Below are 25,525 nucleotides of genomic sequence, written 5' to 3' on the forward strand. Positions count from 1 at the left end.
TCTCTGCATTGCCCTTTGGCTTATCTACTGCGCCCAGAGTATTCATGAAATGCCTGGCATCAGTAATTGCCTACTGCAGACTTCAAGGGATACAAATTTACCCTTATTTGGACGACTGCCTGATCCAAGCGGACAGCAAGCACATACTTTTGGAACATCTGGCTTATGCAACACGGTTACTGAATGCTCTGGGATACACAATCAACAAAGAGAAATCCAGGCTAACACCAGCTCAGAAAACAACTTTCCTGGGTGCCAACTTGGACACAAACACCCAGATGGCCTATCTTACGCCAGAAAAGCAGAGGCAACTAACTCAGTACTTCAAAAGGCTAGCAAATTGTACCAGGCTTACTGCAAGGAAAATCCTGCAGGCTCTGGGCTTCATGGCATCTTGCATTCTTTTAATCCCATGTGCAAAGTTGCATATGAGGAAACTTCAATGGTACCTAAAAAATCTATGGTCTCAGCACAGCCACAGTTTGGAAACAATAATACCAATAATTCCATGTTTGCAAAAGGAATTTCTATGGTGGGCTCAAGCATGTCAAACAAACACAGGTCTCCCATTCTGCAAGCCTCAAGCAAATCAAGTCATCACAACAGACGCCTCAGATTACGCCTGGGGGGCGCACGTGACAGACAGGTGCATTCAGGGCAAATGGTCCCAAAAGGAAAAGCACCTTCACATCAATCAAAAAGAAATGCTAGCAGTAATAAATGCAATTACAGCTTTCAAGGACCTCCTGCATCCAGGACAATTATTGATAAGAACAGACAACACCACAGTTATGGAAACAAACAAGGAGGAACACATTCATACCCCCTGTGCAGACTAGCCATGACACTTTGGAACTTGGCTCTGGAATGGCAAATCAAACTTCAAGCACAGTACTTGCCAGGTGTGGAAAACACGCTGGCAGACAATCTAAGCAGAAATATGACAGATCCACATGAATGGAGATTGCATCCTCAAGTGTTTACAGAGATAATCCAAGCGTGGGGGAGGCCAGACATAGATCTCTTCGCCTCCCACAGGAATCTTCAATTGGAAAAGTTTTGTTCAAGGACCTCTCATCCAAAGGCCTGGAGAGTGGACGCCCTTTCATTCAGTTGGACAGCATGGACAGTTTACGCTTTCCCACCTCTGCCTCTTCTGCCCAAGGTGCTCTTGAAAGCAAGAACAGAGAGACCAAAGATGATACTGATTGCTTCAGACTGGCCAAGACAACACTGGTACCCACTCCTGAGGAGCCTAGCACACACTCCTCCCTGGTCCCTACCCCTCATGCCTCTTCTGCTGAGTCAACACAACTACAAAACTCTTCACAGTCAGCTGAAAACACTCAATCTCGCTGCATGGAAAATTCCTTAACACCTCAACAGACCTTACTCCCCAAAGAGGTACAGGATGTCATTTTGGAGGCCAGACGGCCATCTACTAGAAAGGCTTACTCAGCAAAATGGAAACGGAAAGGCCAGGACCCTACAAAACTAAATTTGCCTCGGGTATTACAGTATCTAGCTGAGCTGCTGAACAGTGGACTTTCATTTTCCTCCATAAAAATCCATGCCTCAGCCATTTCTGCAGAATTCAACACGGATCCACCCTTATTCTCTCACCCACTCTTAAGACAGTTCCTCAGAGGGGCTAAGAATATAAGACCACCAAGGAAACAACCAGTGCCAGCCTGGGATCTTAATTATTTTCTAGAAAAATTAACATTGCCTCCCTTTGAACCAGCTGCCTCAACAGATTTGCAACATTTGTCCTGGAAAACAGCCTTCCTTCTGACCATTACCTCAGCTCGTAGGGTTTCAGAACTACAAGCCCTCATGGCTGTGCAGCCGTTTCTCATCTTCCATCAGGACAGGGTTTCTTTTCGAACCAACCCATCATTTAGGCCTAAAGTGGTATCCAGGGTAGCTTTAAATCAAGCCATACACTTGCCTACCTTTTACCCCAATCCTCAAAACAAAGGGGAAAGGCTGCTGCACTCTTTAGACATCCATAGACAGCTACGTTATTATTTGGACAGAACAAAGTCTTTTAGGAAATCAGAACAACTTTTTGTGTCCTATGTTGTAGGAGCTCAAGGGAAGCCAGTGACCAAACAGACAATTTCAAAATGGATAGGCCACTGCATACGGTTTTGTTACACCTATCATGGAAAATCTGTCCCTACGGGCATCAGATCCCACTCCACCAGGGCCACAGCTACCTCTACAGCCTTCCTCAGAGGAGTTCCTACCAAAGATATTTTGGAGGCAGCCACTTAGAGTTCTGTACATACCTTCACAAGACACTACCACCTGCCTTTATATTCCAAAACTAGAGCAGGCTTTGCTACTGCTGTGTTGCAGGGCATTCTGGCTCATCCCTGTTTTACCTAGTGCCTACCACCCTGTGCGTAGCTTTGGGATTCTACCCGTATGTTATTACTGCAGCTGTATGCACGATGAAGATAGTACAGTTTTGTACCTACCATAAATGTAGATGTTCGAGTGCAAATACAGCTGCAGTACAGATTTCCCTCCCTCCTTCCCCTCTTGGTAAAGGTTTAGGACCTAACTCCTCTTCATACAAACTGTTTGGGTTATCCTTCTATGGTATATTTGCTTGCAACTACTGTTTTTTGATTACATTGCATTGCATGTATATAAATATAATTTATGTATTGCCTTCCTACTGGGGGCACCTGACATCTGGGGCAAGAAAGACTGAAGAAAATGGCGTCGGCTGTGTCTTATATACTCCTGCCTCACTGACGTCAGGAAAAGAAGCGACAACAACCGACGCCGGACCAAGACTTTGGAATTCGGCCGACCGAGGGACCGCCTGACGGCAGAGAACCCATATGTTATTACTGCAGCTGTATTAGTACTCGAACATCTACATTTATGGTAGGTACAAAACTGTACTTTTCTTATCCATTGTGATACCTATGGAGGTTGGTTTGTCTTTTGAGCCTTGCCTAAAAAAGGCACTATGGGGGTAGCAAGAGCCTTTGCCAATATCCGAAAGCCCAGGGGTGACAGGTGCAAGCCGTCCCTAGCGAAGCATATCATCCCAAGCTGACAGGCATTGGATCCCCTTTGAATGACACCAGTACTTAAGCCAATTGTTGAAATTGATCATCTTGTCTTCATATTGTGGCATAATTCTTGGTGAGGGTAAGATTCTACTCAAGGTCAGGGTCATACAGGCCTGGGCTACATGCTCAGAGAGCTCCTTTATGTCTCTTTTCATGTAGTCCAGGGAGGTACGTCTCAGGTCATTCACACCAGCATGGACAATGACTGAGTCATATTTGTATTTGCCTTGGAGTGACCTGAGTGCTTGTGTTATGTGGTGGATCCTAGCGCCCGACAGGCTGCTCACCATGACCCTCTCCTTGTTCAGCCTGGTGAGTGGGACGTCAGTGTGCCTGACGATAGAGTCACCTATTACAAGTGTATCAGGTGTGTTGTTTAGTCTTAAGGGCTGTGACTGTTCGGCACACTGGCTTTGTGAGATATGTGTTGCACATATTTTGTTTTGGGGTAACGGTTGCTTGGGTGTCTGCTTTGGAGGTCTCTGCTGCTTAGGCAGATCTTTATTTAGAGCCTCCGAGTATGTTTTTGTGTGATTATGTGTTTGGTTTGCTGTCATGGTAGGTCTGTGTGAGACTGGAATTGTAGTGAGTGTGGTTTCCTTCTCCTCCTGACTGGTTATGCCAGTACTGAGTTGAGAGAGCTTAGCCTCTAGTTTGGCTATATGGTTGCATCTCTCACGTGTTGGAATTTGTTGGGAGGAGGAGAGGGTTGTCTGTGTACATGAGGCAGTTGTAACATTGCCTCAAGATTCCCAGATTCACCAGCTGGACCGGAGAGGAAATTGACAACTGACCTTTGGACATGCTAGAATAATATTGGGAATTCCTTAATTGAAAACAAGGGCCAGTGGGGAGTGAGGGTGTAGTGCTTTTAATTTTTAGTGCTGACTTATATAATTGCTTTAGTGAGCAAGTGCCAGGTAACTTAAGTGCAATGTGTTACAGGTAACATAAATGCAAAAATGACAAACAGTAACTTTCAAGTGAAACAAGGAAATAAGTATAGTAAGCAATGCAGATATCACTAGTGATCCACAGAAGCGCTGAGAAGCCTCGTATTAGGTGGAATTAGCGTTCCAGGGAAATAAGCAAACAAACAAGCATATAAACAAAGCTAGATTCAGCAGGCCTGGATCTAGTCTATGCTACAGCAAACAAGGTGTACCAATTTCAGTAAGATACAGTTCAAATATTCAGGCACTATAAACCTTTAACCAGAAATTCCCAGCTCAGAAGGGCAGAGTCCAGCCTCTTCTCCCACAAGAGTGCAGACCACGAACCTTCTTAATGTAAAATAACTGGCCTGAATCCCAAGTGCCTAAACCAGAACTAATACACTTTAAGAATAACAGACACTGGGCTCACAATCAGCAGTTCCCAACTTAGAAGGATGAAAGCTACCTGTCCTGCCACCACAGTGCATGCCACAAACCTTCCTAATGTAAAACAACTGGTCTGAAGCCCAAGTGCTTAATCCAAAAGACTTAGAATGATAGCTACACTTTAATCAAGTTACTACCAAGCAGTAATAAATACAATTGAATACTTTAGAGAATGCCTGGATTAGTGCTCAAGTTACACAAACAAAGCTAGATCCAGCAGGCCCGAATCCAGTCTATGCCACAGCAAACAAGGCGCACCAACTTCAGTAAGAAGCAGTTCAGATATGCATGCACTATAAGCCTTTAACCAGAAATTCCCAGCTCAGAAGGGCAGAGTCCAGCCGCTCCTCCCACAAGAGTGCAGACCACGAACCCTCTTAATGTAAAATAACTGGCCTGAAAGCCAAGTGCTTAAACCAGAATTAATGCACTTTTAGAATAACAGACACTGAGCCCTCAATCAGCAGTTCCCAACCTAGAAGGATGTAAGCTACCTGTTCTGCCACTACAGTGCAGACCACAAACCCTCAGTGCAAAACAACTGGTCCGAAGCCCAAGTGTTTAAACCAAAAGGCTTAGAATGAGTTACACCAAGCAGTAATAAATACAATTGAGTACTTTTAAGATGATGCAAAAGTAAAATAAAGTAGGTAGAAACACAAGTACAGTAAAAGCAGATGAATTTTTTTTTCTGAACAAGTGCTGAGATCAAAGAAACAGATTTGAGTGCTGAAACTAGAAAACTGGCTAGTTATAAGAAAAAAAAACTAAGCTAGAAGGCTTCCCTCCAACACAGAAGGGCTTGGGGCCTCAGAAGCTTACAAATAGTCTATACCACTTAACAGGAAAGGCAGGAAACAAGCTTAATTTTTTTTCTGTTTCCCAGATGCTCTCTTTGTACACAGTAGAGTGCCTGAAATCAGAATATGATTTCACTGCACTCAGTTGAGTGAGCAAATGAGATGGGCCCAGAAGGAGTATCCAAACACAAATTTACAAGAGGGGCGGGCAGTTTCAAGGCCACTAAGATTAACACCAAAACAAAAACAGGGAGGGTGGGTGGCACTAACCGAAGAGCAGAGTCAAAACTTCCAGCTCAGTTAATATTCCTGCAACACAGTTAAAATCAATTTAAATACTGTATTTTTTTGAAAAAAAGGTGCAGATAAAGGTACTTAAATTCTCTTATACGTCCAGTTGAATACAGCAAGTTCTTAGCCGGCCAAAGCTGAGGTTTTTAAGCAGAAAATATTTCACACTGTACCACTTAAAGGAAAACAACGGGATATCAAATCAAATATCTCTACCTGATGTCTCTCTAAAATCCTGTTATGTGCTACACCCTCAAAAAAACATAACCGCAGCTTTAAAAAAAATCCACTATTCTCTTTTACTGCTTAGGCTTCATACTTTTCCGTACTGTTTGACTTTCAGTTTTAAAACCAAGATGAAAACTGTCTAGTCGTCTCTTAAATAATGATGTCACATCTGCCATAGCTCTTGCTGAAGATCCTGGGAGGTTTCCTCCCCCAAAGTGACGTAAACACTGCCTTATTTGCATGCTGTACAGAATCCCTGTGATCCTCCCACATTGTGATGTCAACACTGCCTTTCCCAGCCCACTGTTAACCTAATAAATGGACTAGGTGCTGTGTGGAACGCCTTTTCTGTGTTAGCAAATCTGGTCGACTCTATTCATGTGAAGCACTTCTTCTTCACCAGCGTTTTGCTACTTCATAAGTAAGGTAAGTCTTATTACTTATTACTTCTTAATAGTGTATCCTAAATGTAATCTGTCCCTGTTTCTATGCCTCCCTAGCCCTTATATTGTGTCTTCCCAAGTTTTTAATTGCACATTAGTGGAGTTAATCTTTTTCTGTTTGTAAGGGTGCCACGTGCTTCCCTTTCACAGCTGCATTTTTAGCTTAACCTACTTATTTTCGTTTTGATCCAGGGTTTATATTTCCCTGGTTATGTTTAATGCTGGCGTCTTTTGTATTCTTGAGTCGGCCTGTGTTTCTGTGCTTGCTGCCTTTGGGTTTCCTTCTGAAGTAAGTGTATTGCTGCTTGTAGTAATTGTATTACTGTCTAGTGTTTTTAGTTGCTTGCTGGTGTTTTTTAAAAACTATGCTGTATTTGCAGCTATCATAGTTCTACTCCACAAAAAGTTGATCCAACGAATTGATTATGTGGACCACACTATACTTCCTTATTCACCTAAATAATATATAAAACTACTACTATTTTTACTTATTTACTTTATATTTTATCAACTGATACTCATCATAAAAAATGCCAAAATTAGGGAGGTTCTACATGGACACTCACAGTGGTTTATTCTGACTTAACACCAAAGGGTTATATTGTTACAACATTATAGTATTTACAAGTAGTATCGGTGATGCTAGTGTTAAGTTGGTTATTATGAGTGCATACTGTTGTAACTTGTAAGAAAACATCTTAACAATATGTTATTAAACAAATAACACTATTGAATTAGTTGATATACCCACAGTACATGGCTTTTAATGCATTGGTTCTTTAAATGTCTGATTTTATTCTATTAAATACGTCATGTAATTTATCTATATATAACTGGCGTTTTTTTTTTAAAAAAGGTTTTTCATGCTGAAGAAGCTGTGGTGTTACTACGGCGAAAACGCTGTTTTTTATTACAAATAAAAGCGTTATTTTTACGTATTTTTGGATTCGTATTTTACAATTTTACAACTTTACAGGATTTACTACTTGCAATTTGTTCCTGCTTGTCTGGGAGGTGACGTCTTGTGGTGTGCTTCTAGTATTTGCAGCTATATTTGGTTTTCTTTAGTTGATGCCTTGTGCTTCGCGATTGTGGTTGCTGGTGTGTTTTTTTTAAAAACCTTGCTGTATTTGTAGCTGTATTTGGTTTTCTTTAGTTTGTTGATGCTTCGTGATTGCATGCTGCAGATGTTTTGTAATGTTTTCAGCTGTTTGTTTCTGATGTCCTTCAAGAATGCAACTGCAGTCATAACATATGGGTTGTCTTGCCTCAGGCAGCCCTCGGTCGGCCGAATTCCAAAGTCTGGGTCCGGCGTCGGCTGGTGTCGCCTCCTCTCCGACGTCACAACGGCTGGAGTATAAAGGCATCGGCCGACGCCATCTTCTTCAGTCTTTCTTGCCGCGCGGTGCCCGAAGCAGTTCGCAAGTGCCGGTCGGTCAGCTCCTGTGTTTTCAGTACCGAAGTCATCTAAAAGCTAAGTATCCCGTTGGGGAACATCTATTCTTGCCTCAGCCGATGTCAGAACAAATTGAGAAAGTTAATAATTGTTTGTCTTGTGGTAAACAAATACCTCATAAGGACTTCCATTCTCTCTGCCTTCCTTGCCTGGCCCAGACCACGACGTCTCGGCCTGTGCTGCCTGTGCTTGCTTTAATAAGCGCACTCTCAGGCGCCGGGCAGAATTTGCCGAGGATTTTTTCGGTGAATCTTTTGCATATATCATGGCGTCGGATCAACCGACAACCCAATCTGCTAAAAAACGCAAGGACCGGGACCGACATCCTCGGCCCGCGTCCACTACCGATGTTACTCCTAAACCCTCTGCTAGCACTCCGGTCCCTTCGGAAGTGGTAAATCTACCGCTCCAGGCCGACGACACAGCGTTAACACGACCTTCGGTCTCGGTGATCTCTCCGGTGCCGGTTGTTGATTTTCCTCCAGAAACCGAAGTTCTGGATCTACCCGACACCATTCCTGCGGACAAGGTAACGCCTGCACGTGGGGCTGCTAGGCCTCCGGTTTCCATGTCCATCAAGGCCTTTGCACGTGCTAAGGCCGCCAGTCAGGCCAAGGCCCATCCTAAACCTGCCCAGGTCCCTTCATCTGATAAGCAGATCATGTCTCTGGCTGCAGATCTTATTTCCCTTATCAGGGGGTCTCGGCCTCATCTGGACAGGGGTTCTCAGCCACCTGCAGAGAAAAGGCCTCGAACTGAGCAGGCGGACGACCTCTCCTCGGATGAAGCCTCTGGGGATTCTGAGCATTCTGATACTCAAGAAGAACCCTTCCAGGCCTACAAGGACTCTGATGCTGAGGAATCAATTTCCTCTGCCTCCCCTCCAGAGGATTTCTCATTTGGGGAAGTCCTGCATTCCATGAGGGAACATTTTCAATGGCAGGGTCAGGAATTCTCTGACTCCAGGAAAAGGCTTCGTACTTTCCTCAAGCTTCCCCAGCACAGACCTTTGGCTATCCCTCCAGTTATGGATGTTTTGGATGATGTTTTCTCCTGACTCCAGTGCCAACCCTGATTCTCTTCCTCCTGCTCCTGTCAAGCCGGACAGATATTATAGGGTCCCTGACACTCACAAGCACCTTTTTAAGGCCCACTCTGTGGATCTAGAAACTATTTCACAGGGCCCCAAGGGAGTGGCTTCCTCCTCTGCCAAAAACCCGCTGGCAGCTGACAGAGAAGCAAGGTCCCCTGGAGAGATGGGGTAAAAAAGTATATACCTCTACTACCCTAGCCATGAGGTCTCTTAACTGCCTTTTTCACATGTTTCAGTACCAAGATTTTCTCCTGGATGATTTACAGAAAAAGTTAGCCTCTCCTGAGTCTATTGATAAAAAGGCACTGCAGGATCTTATACATAACACTCAGCAGGTTAATAACCATTTTCTGCAGTGTGGTTATGATGCACTGGAAGCTTCATGTAGGGCAGCTATGACTGGGGCTGTGATACGTAGACATGCTTGGTTGAAGGATCAGTCTTTGCCTGACCATGTTAAAGTAAAGTTACTGGATGCACCTTTGGAAAAACAAAAGCTTTTTGGTGCTACTGCACAAGATGTATTGAAATCCATAGAGGAAAAAGCAAAGTCAGTACAGACGGTCAAGGATTTCCTTCAGGTTCAGCCACCCAGATTCAGCAGAAACTGGCCCTCAAAGAATTGGTCCTTCCCCGGCTCTGACAAGTTTCAAAGGGGAAAAAGCAGACGTGCCCGAGGTAGAGGGCAATACCGAGGATCTTACAGGGGCCACCAATGGCAACCTCCAAATCAAAGAAGTGGTGCAGACAGTTCAGCTGCACCACAAGGACAATCACAATGACTTCACTTTCGTACCACCTACAAAGGTTCAAAGAGAAGCACCTTTGGGCGGAAAATTAGCCTTATTCTCACAAAACTGGCATATCTTAACCAAAGACAATTGGATTCTGGATTTGATAGACAAAGGTTACAGATTCCACTTCCACACATTACCAATAAGACAAGGCATGCCAAACCTGCCACATCATCAAAGGGCAGAGGCACTCACTCAAGTTTACAAGCTATTAAGTATAAAAGCAATAGAAAGGGTTCCTCCTCAGGAGCAAGGCCAGGGATTTTATTCAAGACTGTTCCTTGTTCCAAGAAAAGAAAACAAATGGAGACCCATACTGGACTTGTCAAATCTAAACACTTTCCTCATTGTGCCAAAGTTCAAAATGCTGACGTTGCAGCAACTTCTTCCCATGTTGGGCAAGGGGTCTTGGCTGGTCACTCTGGACCTCAAGGAGGCATACCTGCATGTCCCAGTCAGACAAAGCTGCAGAAGATACCTCAGATTTCTTGCAGGGACAGAGCATTATCAATTCTCAGCATTGCCGTTTGGCTTATCTACTGCCCAGAGTGTTCACGAAATGCCTGGCATCAGTAGTGGCACACTGCAGACAGCAGGGGATTCAAATATACCCCTACTTGGACGACTGCCTCATACAAGCAGACAACAAACAAACCTTAAAAGGGAATTTGGACTATGTCATGCATCTACTACAGGCCTTGGGATACACAGTCAACATTCAGAAGTCAAACTTACTACCATCCCAACAGATTACATTCCTAGGAGCCAAACTGGGCACGGAAACCCAAATGGCCTACCTCACAGAGGAAAAACAGCAGCATTTACCAGAGTACTTCAAAGGCCTAGCAAAGCTTTCCCAGCTGACTGCAAGGAAAATCCTGCAGGCCCTGGGTTTCATGGCATCTTGCATCCTTCTGATACCTTTGGCAAGACTTCATATGAGAAAACTGCAATGGTATTTAAAAAACTTATGGTCTCAACACAACAACAGCCTAGAGGACATAATCCCACTTATTCCATGTCTGCAGAAGGAATTTCTATGGTGGGCTCAAGCCAGTCAACTAAACAAAGGCATGTCTTTTAACAGACCTCAAGCAGGCCAAATGATTACAACAGACGCCTCAGACCATGGATGGGGGGCGCACATGGAGGGCAGATGCATTCAAGGTCTTTGGACGCCAAAGGAAAGACATCTGCACATAAACCAAAAGGAGATGTTGGCAGTGATACATGCCATCGAGACTTTCGAAAAATCACTACAACAAGGACATTTGCTAATAAGGACAGACAACACCACTGTCATGTGGTACATAAACAAGCAGGGAGGCACTCATTCTTATCCCCTCTGCAGACTAACAATGCTTCTCTGGGAAAAATCCCTGAGCCTGAAGATACATTTACAATCCCAGTTTGTACCAGGCAAGGACAATGTACTGGCGGACAATCTGAGCAGAAATTTCATGGATCCACACGAATGGATGCTGCACCCTCACATTTTCTCTCAACTGACAAGGACATGGGAAAGACCGGACGTAGATCATTTTGCTTCCCACTTAAATCATCACCTGGAAAAGTTCTGCACAAGGACTCACCACCCTCTAGCTTGGAAAATGGATGCTCTCTCCTTCAGCTGGAATTCTCTAAAAATGTATGCATTCCCTCCCCTGCCTCTGCTGACCAAGGTGATACTGAAGATCAAAGCAGAACAACCAACAGGCATCTTGATAGCTCCAGACTGGCAAAGGCAACACTGGTACCCATTGCTATTGACCATAACTCGGACCAAACCATGGCCTCTGACCCTATGGCCCCTGCTCCTAACGCAACACAATTACAGGACTGTACATCAAGACCTGAAAACATTGCATCTGACAGCCTGGAGGCTACCATGACTTCAACACCTAACTCTCTTTCCAAATCTGTTCAAGAGATCTTGCTGGAAGCACGCAGACCTTCCACCAGAAAAACCTATTCAGCCAAGTGGAAGAGATTCAGCATCTGGAATGCCAAAAGGGGGCAGGACACAGCATTACTGAGTATACCTCAGATATTAGAATACTTGGCAGAACTATTTCATACTGGACTCTCATACTCCTCAATAAAGATTCATGCCTCAGCAATCTCAGCAAAATACAACTGTGACCCTCCAGTGTTTTCGCATCCTCTGCTAAGACAGTTTCTAAGAGGAATAAAGAATATCAAACCTCCCAGAAAACAGCCAGTACCTGCATGGGACCTCAACTACGTGTTGGAAAAACTAACTCTTCCTCCATTTGAGCCAGCGAAACCTCAGAAATGCAATTTCTTTCATGGAAGACGGCCTTCTTATTGGCAGTCACTTCTGCAAGAAGAGTTTCGGAGATACAGGCACTCATGGCAGTGCCCCCCTTCCTCATTTTTCATCAAGACAGAGTCTCTCTAAGAACCAATCCTACATTCATGCCAAAAGTTATTTCCAGGGTGTCTCTAAATCAAGCTATTCATCTACCTACATTCCTCCCCAATCCTCAAAATAGGGGGGAAATACTACTGCATACTTTGGACATACACAGACAACTACGCTACTACTTGGACAGAACTAAGGCCACCAGAAAGTCTGACCAGCTGTTTGTAGCCTATGCTGCTGGAGTACAAGGAAAAGCAATCTCCAAACAAACAATTTCAAAATGGATTGGACATTGCATCAGATTTTGCTATTCTTTCATGGAAAAGGTGTGCCAGCCAATATTAGGCCACATTCCACCAGAGCTATAGCCACTTCCACAGCTTTCCTAAGAGGAGTGGCAACAAAGGACATTTTAGAGGCTGCTACATGGAGCTCTGTGCATACATTTACCAAGCACTATCACCTGCCCTTATACTCCAGATCCCGAGCAGGCTTTGCTTCGGCAGTCCTGCAGGGGATTTTAGCTACACCATCCTTATCATAGTTCCATCCACCCCCAGCTTGGCTATGGTATTTAACCCATATGTTATGACTGCAGTTGCATTCTTGAAGGACATAGTACAGTTTTGTACCTACCATAAATGTAGATGTCCGATAGATATGCAACTGCAGTCGGATTTTCCCACCCTTCTGTCCCTCTGTATCCTTCTGTTTGGGTCCGTACCCCTTTTCCCTTCAGCTGGGGGCATCTCCTATGGTGTAGGTGTTTATTACTGTTGTGCATGTTTGGGATTATTTTTATCCATTTACCAAATTTAGCCTTCCTAAGAGGGCACCTGGCATCTGGGGCAAGAAACACTGAAGAAGATGGTGTCGGCCGATGCTTTATACTCCAGCCGTTGTGACGTCGGAGAGGAGGTGACACCAGCCAACGCCGGACCCAGACTTTGGAATTCGGCCGACCGAGGGCTGCCTGAGGCAGGACAACCCATATGTTATGACTGCAGTTGCATATCTATCGGACATCTACATTTATGGTAGGTACAAAACTGTACTTTATTGAGCTTCGCGTTTCGGTCTTGTCATGTTTTTTATTTTTTTTTTTAATATTAGTAATCCGTTTTATTGGTTATGCTGCTGGGCTTGCTCTGTTTTATTTGTTATGCTACTGTGCTTGCTCCGTTTTAGTGTGTGTGCCATCAAACCTGCTACCTGCTTGAAACTTTGCCACAGCTGAATAATACCTTTTTTTTTCCCCGTTAGCTGGGTAATGAAATTATTTTAATGTGGACGCTGGAGCCATTAGGCATAAAACTTATTTATTGAGTAATTCTGCAGCCTGTAAACATACTTATGAATAGTCAGCAAGAGAGTGGTAGTAGTCCAGGGTGGTTTCTGCAGCTATACTTGTTTCATGCAACTAAGCTAAGTGCATTTCTGGGTTCCCATGTAAGATTATTATAGCAGGTAAATGTACAGTGATGTAGGCAATATAGAGGTTCAACATTTTGTCCATCAGTATGTGTCCATAGTTTAGAAGTAGCCTCAGACACTTCACAATGCTCAGTTACACATAGAGCGCAGGTTCTTGTAAGATTAATGTCACGGTTGCTATCATATTCTTTGAGCCTACGTGTTGTTTTGTTTTTAAATTAATGAAAAACGTAAGGGAAATAAGAGAGAAATAGAAGATAGATGGGAAAGGAAATGAGGAATTTTGCTGCTTGTACAAGCACAGCAGCTTAGTCATTGTAAAGCTGCTAAGCAGAATGCCTTGAGTGAGAGTTGCTGCCAATTCCTATTGAAATAATGGAATCAGCACGGCATATATATTTTTGACTTTGTTATAAAGTTTGGTAGACAAAATACTATTTCTTTAGTCTGCAAAGTGATATTCTGCCTGTTAATATAACATTTTGTGAGTGAGTATAGCACACAAGCCACTGAGAAGCAAAGTCTGATAAAATCTCTAAGGCTGGTAAGCTTTTCTGATCTCAGTTTTCTGGTAGTGAAGTACATGCCTTGCAACCATTGTTTTTGTGGCCAGGGATAGCACTATCATGGTAGGGGCTCTGAGTGAGAAGAAATAAAATAGGAGGAGGAACTTGCTAAAAAATACAGGTAACATATGTAGTGCCTTCAGCTGGAGGCCTTCTAATGTCCATAGGATACAGCAAGGGGCAAGTGTGTGTGTGTGTGTGTGTGTGTGAATGAATGCAAGCAAGTGTGTGCGTGTGTGTGTGTATGTGACCTAAAAGCAAGGGGGCAAGTGTGTGTGTGACCGCAAGCAAGGGGGCAATTGTGTGTGTGACACCGCAAGCAAGGGGGCAATTGTGTGTTTGACCGCAAGCAAGGGGGCAATTGTGTGTGTGTGTTTGACCGCAAGAAGGGGGCAATTGTGTGTGTGTGTGAGACTGAAAGCAAGGGGGCAATTGTGTGTGTGTGAGACTGCAAGCAAGGGGGCAATTGTGTGTGTGTGAGACTGCAAGCAAGGGGGCAAGTGTGTGTGTGAGACTGCAAGCAAGGGGGCAAGTGTGTGTGTGAGACTGCAAGCAAGGGGGCAAGTGTGTGAGACTGCAAACAAGGGGGCAGATGTGTGTGAGACTGCAAGCAAGGGCCAAGTGTGTGTGTGTGTGTGTGTGTGTGTGTGTGACTGCAAGCAAGGGGGAAATATTGCCTCTTTCAAGATTTCTTGTGCTGTGAAGTTCATAGATGCAACTGATTGAGTAGATTTTACAGGGAGCTGAGAGATGCAGGGCTGCAACAATTATTAGTGCTGCTTATGTCTGCTTGCTTTGCTAATATCACAACAGGTTGTTTGCTTCTGATGCAGAAGGCTGTGGTTTCTACTCACATAGATGCATTTGTGAAACTGTACTGCATTGCAAATGGGGTGGATGATGCACTCCTTTCTGGTGAAGAAGATTGTCATCCATTCCCTACTGCAGTATTACCAGCTTATTGTTCTTGTGTAAGATAAGTAAATTATTCAAAAAGGGCAACTATGGCATTATTTGTTGATGACATGACATCTAATTTTTGGCTAGCAGCAACCGCTTCATTAGTTACAGATCGCTTTAATGTGGAATTATTTACAGGACGTTTACTGCTTCAGCAATTGTGCGTATGTACTGATACTGGTGGACTGTAGAAGTCTGACTACACTTGTGATGGAAATGTTCAGAATTGGGCATTATTGTCATTATAGGTGCATGCATTTTGTTGCACTGTTTTCAGGAAAAATGTTTGAAACAGTAACTATAAAACACCCACTAAAACTGGACTGCATTGTACAAGGAATATAATTATATACAATCAGGAAGGTGTATTCAACAACATGTGCATTTCTCGTGTGCAAAGGGTCTGAGAATTTTAAAATATCACTAAATGAAAGTGAAACTTAGACTGCCACTGGCTACATGTGTTATCTTTGAATGTCTGTTTCAGTGCTGTTGCAATGTCCAGATTCTGACTGCAAGCAAGGTCGAAGTGTGTGTGTGTGTGTGTGTGTGTGTGTGTGTGTGTGTGTGTGTGTGTGTCCATGAGAACAAGTGTGTGTGTGTGTGTGTGTGTCCGCAAGGGGGCAAGTGTGTGCGTGTGTGTGTGACTGCAGGCAAGGGGGCAATAGTGTGCATGTGTGTGTGACTGCAAGCAAGGGGGCAATAGTGTGTGTGTGTGTGACTGCAAGCAAGGGGGCAAGAGTGTGTGTGGGGGACTGCAAGCAAGGGGGCAAGAGTGCATGTGTGACTACAAGCAAGGGGGCAAGAGTGCGTGTGTGTGACTGCAAGCAAGGGGGCAAGAGTGTGTGTGTGTGTGACTGCAAGCAAGGGGGCAAGAGTGTGTGTGTGTGTGTGACTGCAAGCAAGGGGGCAAGAGTGTGTGTGTGTGTGTGACTGCAAGCAAGGGGGCAAGAGTGTGTGTGACTGCAAGCAAGGCTTCTTATTTTTGGATTGTTAGTCTCAATTTTTGTGGTTTTCAGTCAAACTCTTTCGGAATAAAGTCACTAAATGAGACATTGAGTTTCAGCCTTCATAACCTTCAGAAAAATGCATGCTAAAGCAAGACCTGTTATTCGATCAGCTCTCTCAGTTTATACAAGATCAATTTTTTGTACTGTTTTGATGTCCCCCCACATATATTTTGCCTTGTCCAGATTTCCTGCATTAACAGGTTGCTAGGTACATGCAAATAAATTGCTTTTTTAGAATTAGGCATATCCCAACCTCTCAACTGTCCCTGAACTTGGCTCAAAATGTTGCTCTTCCCCTAATAATCCCTCCCCAGAAATTGCTATTTTGGAAGAAAACATGGAGGGTTTACCATTAACTGTAATAATCCAGTTAGGGATAACTTTCATTTCATAAATGCATGTTTTTTTTTATTTTGTCAGATGCTCAAGTTAGTAGTACTAATATTAAAAGGAGCCCCTTCTTTGACAGGTTACCAGCTGTATTGTGTGGCTATTATCTTTTTGAATCAAATTTTTTTTTTTTTTTTTGGGACAATTGCTGCCAAATCATTAGAGACTGAAGAATGAAATCAATGACAGACATTTAAGTTTCAGATTTCATACCCTTTTGAAAATTCATACTAATGCAAGACATACTATTTCATAATCTTTCCTAATTTGATAGGAGCAATAATCCTACTTCTATTTATTTATTTATTTATTTATATTTGTTGACCGGGAGTGTCAGACTGGACGTAGGTCTATTTTCAGCGTAGGCCCAGGGAGAAAAGCTCCACAGTAAAATAGACAGTAGTTACATTGGATTATAATGATTAACAATTTAACATAGCACTTACTTACAACATATTTACAGATGAAGAACATATTACATCAATAGACAAATAGAATCTTTATCTGTGAAGTACATAACAGACATTAACAAATGTTACAATGAGAAGTTCCTGCTGTATAATAAGTACTAGGCTTATGAGCATCTGAGCTTGCTATAATCAAGGTAGTTAGTGGAGTGGAAAGAAAGGTAGTGGTTGGATGGGGTGGATGATATTAGACTGGGAGTTGCAAGGGCATAGCCAGCATATTTTTAGTTGCGCTTTTAATAAAGTTTTGAAGTGGGTGCATGATGGTACGGAGGTAATTGTGGGTGGGAGTGAGTTCCATAATTTGGCTATGGCGCAAGAGAATAGTGCTTCACCAGCAGAGTTATTGGCTTTAGTGATCTGCAAGTGATTTTTGTTGCTTGATCTTAGTGGTCTGGTGGTGCGATTAGGGTTGGAGTAGATTCTGGAGGGATGGGACATTTAGTGGATGGTTTACTAGTTTGTGGGCGAGTGAGAGTTGATACCACTGAAGCAGGTGAGGGAGTTCAAGCCAGCCCAGTTCAGCAAGTGAGAGACAGTGGTGACTACGGTAGGATGCCCTGTGGCGAATTTGGCGATTTTGTTGTAGCAGGTCTCTAGCTTGTTTAGACCACATTGCCTTAGGTTGGTATATATTGGAGAGGCATAAAGTAGGGTGGAGATAAGGTGGGAATTTGCTATTGAAATCTTTGCTGCTTTGGTGAGAAATTGCTCTTTTCTGTATAATGCGCTTAGTTTTTTGTGGACTTTTTTTATGGTCATGGATATGTGAATGTCAAATATTAGTTTATTTTCTGTTTCCACTCCTAGCAGTTTGGTGTGTTCAGTTGGGTATAGAGTGGTGTCTTTTGCTGTGATGTTAAAGTGAGAGTTGTTTTGAGTATGTTTGGTGGGTTGGAAGATGAGTAGTTTAGTTTTGTTTGGGTTGAGTATTAATTGGGCATCGGATAACCATGTTTCAACAGAGGAAAAGGCTTCCTGTGTGACTTTTTGCAGTTTCGGTAGGGACTGGGCTAAGCAGATGATGGTTGAGTCATCTGCATATTGTATGAGTGTACCATGTTTGGTGGCAGAGGCTAGATTATTGGTGTAAACAGAGAGTAGGGGTCCAAGGATGGATCCTTGGGGAACCCCTATGGAGACAGGTAGTTGGGGAGATGTCATTCCGCCATGCAACGGATTGTTGGCGGTCAGACAGGTAAATCTGAAACCAGTTGGTGACTGATTGTGAGAAGGATAGGTTATTGAGGACAGAGATAAGTTGTTTGTGTGGGACCATGTCAGTTGCTTTAGATAGGTCTAGGAAAGTAGCAGAGGAGAGATAGCCATTGTGTTTATGCTGAAGGATAGTGTTAGTAAAGGAGAGTAAGGCAGTGGTGGTGCTATGGTTTGGTCAGAAACCATGCTGAATACTGGAAAGGAGGTTGTTAGTAAGGAGGCAGTCTGAGACCGGAGAGTGTATGCGTCTCTCTAGTATTTTGGAGAGTGGAGAGAGAATAGCTACGGGGCAGTAATTGGTTGGGGTGGATGTCTCCACTTAGGGCTAGTTTTGATATGCATGAGATTATTAGATTTCTCAGTTTTTGAATGTGTTTGTTTATAGGGAAACTTTATGATTGTGCTCTGTGGGTACTAGGTATGGTGGGAGGGTTACTATCTTAAGTTGTAGGGCTGCTTTATGTTTGAGTAATATAGTTGGTAGAATATGTGGAAGGTGCATAGGGATGGTTCTTGAGCTGGTGGGAGGGGAGTTGAGTGTGGGTGAGACATGAGTGGTGGTGTGAGTAGTAGTACAGTGGTAGTGGTTGAGTGGGGGAATGATGGAGCTTTAGTAGGATGTAAGATATGCAAGGAGAGTGCATGCAGTGAGCATAGGTAAGGTATGCTGGTACATGTTAGTTGAGGAGGTGTGATAGTAGTGGGAAGATGGAGGAGGTAGTGTTGGGTTAGCGCTGTGGTTGGCTATTGGAAAGATGGGAGGGGTTTTGAGTCCAATAAAGGTGGGACTACTTGGGGTGGGAGGGAATAGGGGGGCAGGGTGGGGAGCAAAGCGGGTAGAGACCCTGTTAGTTGCTCGTATGAAGGGGCTGGAAATAATCACAAAGCAAAGGCAAGTATGTGTTAAGAAACAATCACAATTGACCAAGGACTGCTCTGAAACTTAGTCATTTCTTAATTTCTCAGGTGGAAAAACAGGATAACCTTGTATCAGTAGGCTACTGTGGTCATAGTTTAAATTTACAAACACACAGTATTGATGAGTTATGTCGGATACTATTTGCTAACAGAAGGGAATAAGAGAAAGTGGAATGTGTGTGTGTGTGTGTGTGTGTGTGTGTGTGTGTGTGTGTGTGTGTGTGTGTTTGTGGTGGGGGGCTGCTTACAAGCCAAAGCAGAGTGCTCTCCTGGGGAAAATTAATATTGGCTCAAACAGGTAGACACATACTCAAAGTTAACTGTAGCTGTTTGCAGACAGTTCAGACCCAGACTGCGCTTTTCCGTTTGTGCCTTTGTCCCACTTCTATGTATGGCTTTGTCCTAATTCTTGCGCTGAGGTTCATAGGTATTTCAGGATCAATTTATCCTTGCTTTTGAACCAGATTTCTCTGCTTGGTTAGTACACTGCTATAAAATGTAAAAATCTAAATCATTGTAGAAGTAAAGCAGTGTGTGTGTCTGCGTGTGTGTATGCACTACCATAATTTTTTTAAAATATTGACTCAAAAAAGCATGTGGGTGCTGTCATGCAAGTCTAAAATATTTCATGTTTATAGTGCATCATTTGTTAGCTATTTAAACAGGAAGGGAAAATAAGTGGCAGATTGCTTTGCAAAGCAGGGATTATTGCCAGTGCTATGTAGCTTGGTTTTAAATTTGACGGGAGTAGTGCAACAAAAAAAGTCTCCCACTGTAAGGAGGAAAACGCTGACAAGCAAACAGTACATTACTCTGGTCACCTGCTGTGACGAGCTGTCAATCACATGCAGATAATGGGTCAAATTACCCTTGGCTCTTTGACAGCTAGGGAAGGTAGGTGTGAAGTGGGAGGGGAGATTCCTTGAAGAGCTAGATTTCAGCCTTCACAAAAGAAAGCAATTTAGCATTTCTAAGATGAAAGAGCTAGAAAATGCACCTTTCAGTTCTGTTCTGTAGCATTTGCACTGCTTGTGTTTTAAGTGGTCATTGAAAAAGGATAACATTTTAACCAAAAGTAGGGGATTTTAAGACTGCAGTGAATGCCTGTTAAGTCAATGAAGTGACAGCAGCTTAAGGCAAAACGTGGCAGATCTGATGCAATTTTTTGGAGACAAATAATGCATTCTGGGATACTTAGAGGCAGAGTAAACAGTCTGAATTTTTTCAATATGCCAGACCCCATGTGGTCAGAGTCAGAAATTGCATCTAAAAATATCTAAAAAGCTCAAAATAGTCTCAGAGTGCTATTAAAATGTAGGAAACATCAAACCATGATGAAGTTAATATGTTTTTTGAGTCTGAGGGCACGGTTGTCCTTTAAGTAGGCAAGGACAGGAAATCAAAGAATGTGGCTACCCCCACACCTGTAATTACTAGCAAATAACAAAATTCAGCAAACACTGACTAACTTCCAGTTCAGTTATTATTCCTGCAACACAGTTAAAATCAATTTAAATACTGTATTTTTTGGGAAAAAAAGGTGCAGATTAAGGTACTTAAATTCTTTTATACGTCCAGTTGAATACAGCAAGTTCTTAGCCGGCCAAAGCTGAGGTTTTTAAGCAGAAAATATTTCACACTGTACCACTTAAATAGGCAAGGACAGGAAATCAAAGAATGTGGCTACCCCCACACCTGTAATTACTAGCAAATAACAAAATTCAGCAAACACTGACTAACTTCCAGTTCAGTTAATATTCCTGCAACACAGTTAAAATCAATTTAAATACTGTATTTTTTTGAAAAAAAGGTGCAGATAAAGGTACTTAAATTATCTTATACGTCCAGTTGAATACAGCAAGTTCTTAGCCGGCCAAAGCTGAGGTTTTTAAGCAGAAAATATTTCACACTGTACCACGTAAATAGGCAAGGACCGGAAATCAAAGAATGTGGCTACCCCCACACCTGTAATTACTAGCAAATAACAAAATTCAGCAAACCCTGACTAACTTCCAGTTCAGTTAATATTCTTGCAACACAGTTAAAATCAATTTAAATACTGTATTTTTTTGGAAAAACAGGTGCAGATAAAGGTACTTAAATTCTCTTATACGTCCAGTTGAATACAGCAAGTTCTTAGCCGGCCAAAGCTGAGGTTTTGATTATGAATCATCAGATCAGGTTTCCATTTCTTCTGATCAGGAATTATCTATTCCACCTTATGAGGACTCTGATGCAGAAGAATCCATGCCTTCTGCTTCTCCTCCTGAGGATTTTTCTTTTGGAGAAACTTTGCATACCTTAAGGGAACATTTTCACTGGGAGAGTCAGGATTTCTCTGAATCTAAAAAGAGGCTTAGGGATTTCCTCCTTCTTCCTCAGCATAGGCCTTTGGCTATACCTCCTGTTCTAGACATTGTTAATGATGTTTTCTCAGAATCCAGCATGGCTTCTGATTCCCTGCCTCCGGCTCCTAGTAAGCCAGACGGATATTACAGGGTTCCTGACTCCCACAAATTCCTTTTTAAAAACTCTACTGCTGACCCTGAAACCATTTCTCAGGATCCCAAGGGTGTTAAGGCTTCTACTGCTAAAAATCCTACCCCTTCTGATAGAGACTCCAGGGCACTGGATAGATGGGGTAAGAAGGTTTACACGTCTGCAACCTTGGCAATCGGGGCTTTAAACTGTCAATTTCATATGCTTAAATATCAACAGCGTGTCATGGGCTTACTTAAACAGAAAATTATGTTGATTTCTGAATGTGTGGAAAATAGAGAGTTACAGGATTTATTGCATTCAGCTGAACAAGTTGAAAAGCATACTTTGCGTTGTAGTTTTGATTCCTTGCCGGGCCGCTGTAACTGTATCTGTGATAAGAAGGCATGCTTGGCTCAAGGAGCAAAATCTGCCTGATCATGTTAAAGCAAAATTGTTGGATGCTCCTTTACAACAGGACAGTCTATTTGGTAATAAGGCAGAAGAAGTTTTGAAAAAGATGGAAGACAAAGCTAAATCTATGCAAACTATAAAAGATTTCCTACAAGAGCAGCCCTCCCAGGTTCAATGGGCACTGGCCTACTAAGAACTGGTCCTTTCCAGTATCCACCAGAGCCACTCAGGTCAAACCTAGACACTCCAAATGCACCAGGTTTCAGTCACAAGGAACTTACAGAACGAAACAATGGGGTGCCTCCACCATTAAATCTGGAAGTAGCAAGGCACCTCCCTACGGTAAACAGTCTCAATGACTTTCCTCTGCCATTACCAAGCACTTATCCTTTGGCAGCCCCTTTGGGGGGAAACTGGCACTTCATGCACAAAGTTGGCATCTAATTACCCAGGACAAGTGGGTTTTAAATATAGTATCCCAGGGATACAGATTTCATTTCCACACATTGCCAATCCCAAATGGATGGCCAGATCTGCCTCCAAATCAGTGGGCAGAGGCCCAGAAACAAGTTATGTCCCTCATGAATATGGGGGCTATTCAACCAGTACCAGAAAAGGAAAAGGGACAAGGATTTTATTCAAGACTTTTCCTGGTACATAGAAAAGACAAATCATGGCGTCCAATTCTGGATTTATCCATTCTAAATACATTCCTGGACATTCCAAAATTCAAGATGCTGACTCTACAACAGTTACTGCCTATACTAGGCAAGTATGCCTCGTTGGTAACTCTAGACTTAAAAGAGGCTTACCTGCATGTCCCAATCAGGGAATCTTGCAGAAGATACCTCCGCTTCAAAGCAGGCTATTTGCATTACCAGTTCTCTGCACTGCCCTTTGGCTTATCTACTGCGCCCAGGGTCTTCACAAAGTGCCTGGCACCAGTAATTGCATTTTGCAGACAAAGAAACATTCAAATTTATCCTTATATGGACGATTGTCTAATTCAGGCAGAAAACGAGGACACTCTCCTACTACATCTGGCGTTTGTAAAAAGGCTTCTAACTTGTCTAGGGTACACCATAAACGAAAAGAAATCGCAACTGGTACCCTCTCAAATAATTGCATTCCTGGGTGCAAGCTTGAATACAACTGCCCAAATGACTTACCTCATGCCAGAAAAACAAATTCAATTGATGACTTACTTCAAACAAGTGACCACAAAAACCCAGCTATCTGCAAGACAAATTCTGCAGGCCTTGGGGTTCATGGCTTTCTGCCCTCTACTAATTCCATATGCAAGACTGCATATGAGGAAACTTCAATGGTACCTAAAAAGTTTATGGAGTCAACATTGTCACAGCCTGGAAACAATGATTCCTGTCATTCCTTGCCTGCAGCAGGACTTCCTATGGTGGGCAGAGGCCTGTCACCAAAACAAGGGGCTTTCATTCATTCTACCCCCCTGCCATGCAAACCCTGACTATGGATGCATCGGATTATGCTTGGGGAGCCCATATGGCAGGGAGATGCATTCAGGGCGAATGGAGCCTAAATCAAATGCACCTACATATCAACCAGAAAGAAATGCTAGCTGTACAGAATGCTCTGACAGCCTTCAAGGACTTTCTTCATCCAGGACAACTATTGATAAAGACGGACAACACCACAGTTATGTGGTACATAAGCAGGGGGGTACCCATTCCTACCCCTTTTGCAGACTAACCATGGCTTTGTGGAACACAGCCTTGACTTAAATACATCTACAAGCTCAATTCCTGCCAGGAAAGCAAAATACTCTGGCAGACGAACTAAGCAGCAATCTTATGGACCCACACAAATGGAAACTGGATCCACAAATCTTCAGCATGTTGACACGAAAATGGGGGAGCCCAGACGTAGATCTTTTTGCCTCTCCCCAAAACTATTAGTTGGACAAATTCTGCACAAGAATCCATCACAAAAAAGCTTGGAAAGTGGATGCTCTCTCCTTCAGCTGGAAAAATCCTATCAGTCTATGCCTTTCCCCCTATGCCTCTGCTCGCCAAGGTTTTACTAAACGTCAGACAAGAAAAACCGAAAATGATTCTAATTGCTCCAGACTGGCCTCGCCAACACTGGTACCCGCTCCTACGCAATATGTCACACCTTCCTCCGTGGTACCTGCCTCAGACACCTTATCTACTGTCTCAGCAGAACTATCAAATTCTGCACACTCCGCTCCAAACTCTGAATCTTGCAGGATGGCTAATCAACTAATTTCACCAGTTACATCTCTCAGTAAACCTGTGATGGATGTCATTTTGGAGACTGGAAGGCCTAGTACTAGAAAATCTTATGCTGATAAATGGAAAAGATTCTGTGCCTGGAACCAAGCACAAGGAATAAACACAGCAATGCCCAATATTCCTCAGGTTCTGCAGTATTTAACTGAGATGCTTCACAAGGGCCAATCTTTTTCTTCTATAAAAATCCATGCCTCTGCCATTTCGACTCATTACAACACAGAGCCTCCTCTCTTTTCTCATCCCCTGCTAAAGCAGTACCTCAGAGGGGCCAAGAATTTGAGACCTCCCAGGACAACACCAACTCCTGCATGGGACCTCAATTTTGTGCTGGAATAACTCACCCTACCTCCTTTTGAACCAGCTGCTACTACAGACATAAAATTTCTCTCTTGGAAGATAGCTTTCCTTTTAGCAGTCACTTCAGCTAGAAGGATTTCAGAACTACAGGCTCTCCTGGCAGTGGAACCTTTCATTATCTTTTACCCGGACAAGATGGCTCTCAGGACCAATCCATCCTTTATGCCTAAAGTGGTATCTAGTGTGGCTCTTAATCAGACCATTCATCTGCCAATTTTTTTCCCAAATCCACAGAACAAGGGGTAATGGATTCTGCATTCATTGGATGTACACAGACAACTAAGATTCTACTTAAACAGGACAAAATCTCTAAGAAAATCTAAGCAATTACTGGTGGCATTTGCTGCAGGGGCAGAGGGAAAGGCTATTTCAAAGCAGACTGTTTCAAAATGGATGTCATTGTATTTGTTTCTGCTACTTGCACCATGGTAAACCTGTCCCCAAAGGGATCAGATCCCATTCCACCAGGGCTGTATCTACTTCTGCAGCCTTTCTCAGAGGAGTTCCTACCATCGACATTCTAGAAGCTGCTACTAGGAGCTCAGTTCATACTTTCACCAAACATTACCATTTACCTCTCTTCTCTAAATCCAGAGCAGGCTTTGCCACTGCTGTCCTTCAGGGACTTATAGCTGCTCCTAATGCTGTATAATTCCATCCTCCCAACCATAGCTTTGGGATTCTACCCAAATGTAATGACTGCAACAGTGAAACACGAAGAACATGGTATAGTTGTGTACACTTACCATAAATGTAGATGTTAGAGTGTATTCACTGTTGCAGTCCGTGTTACCCACCCGCCAGCCCCCTATTTCTCTCTTATTATACCGCTTCTTTCTCTTACTATGCTCAGAAGCCTTTTTGGTGTATTTGCTTTTATTTGGAGGTATATTTTTTGGGTTCTAAATTACATGTGTGTGTATATATATATATATATATATATATATATATATATATATATTTTTTTTTTTTTTGCTCCCCATTTGGGGGGCACCTGACATCAGGGGCAAGAAAAACTGATGAAAATAGTGTCGGCTGCATGTTTTATACCCCTGAT

The sequence above is a fragment of the Protopterus annectens genome, chromosome 4.part0 (assembly GCF_019279795.1).
Source record: "Protopterus annectens isolate FY-2018-M chromosome 4.part0, PAN1.0, whole genome shotgun sequence".
NCBI classification, from domain to species: domain Eukaryota; kingdom Metazoa; phylum Chordata; order Ceratodontiformes; family Protopteridae; genus Protopterus; species Protopterus annectens.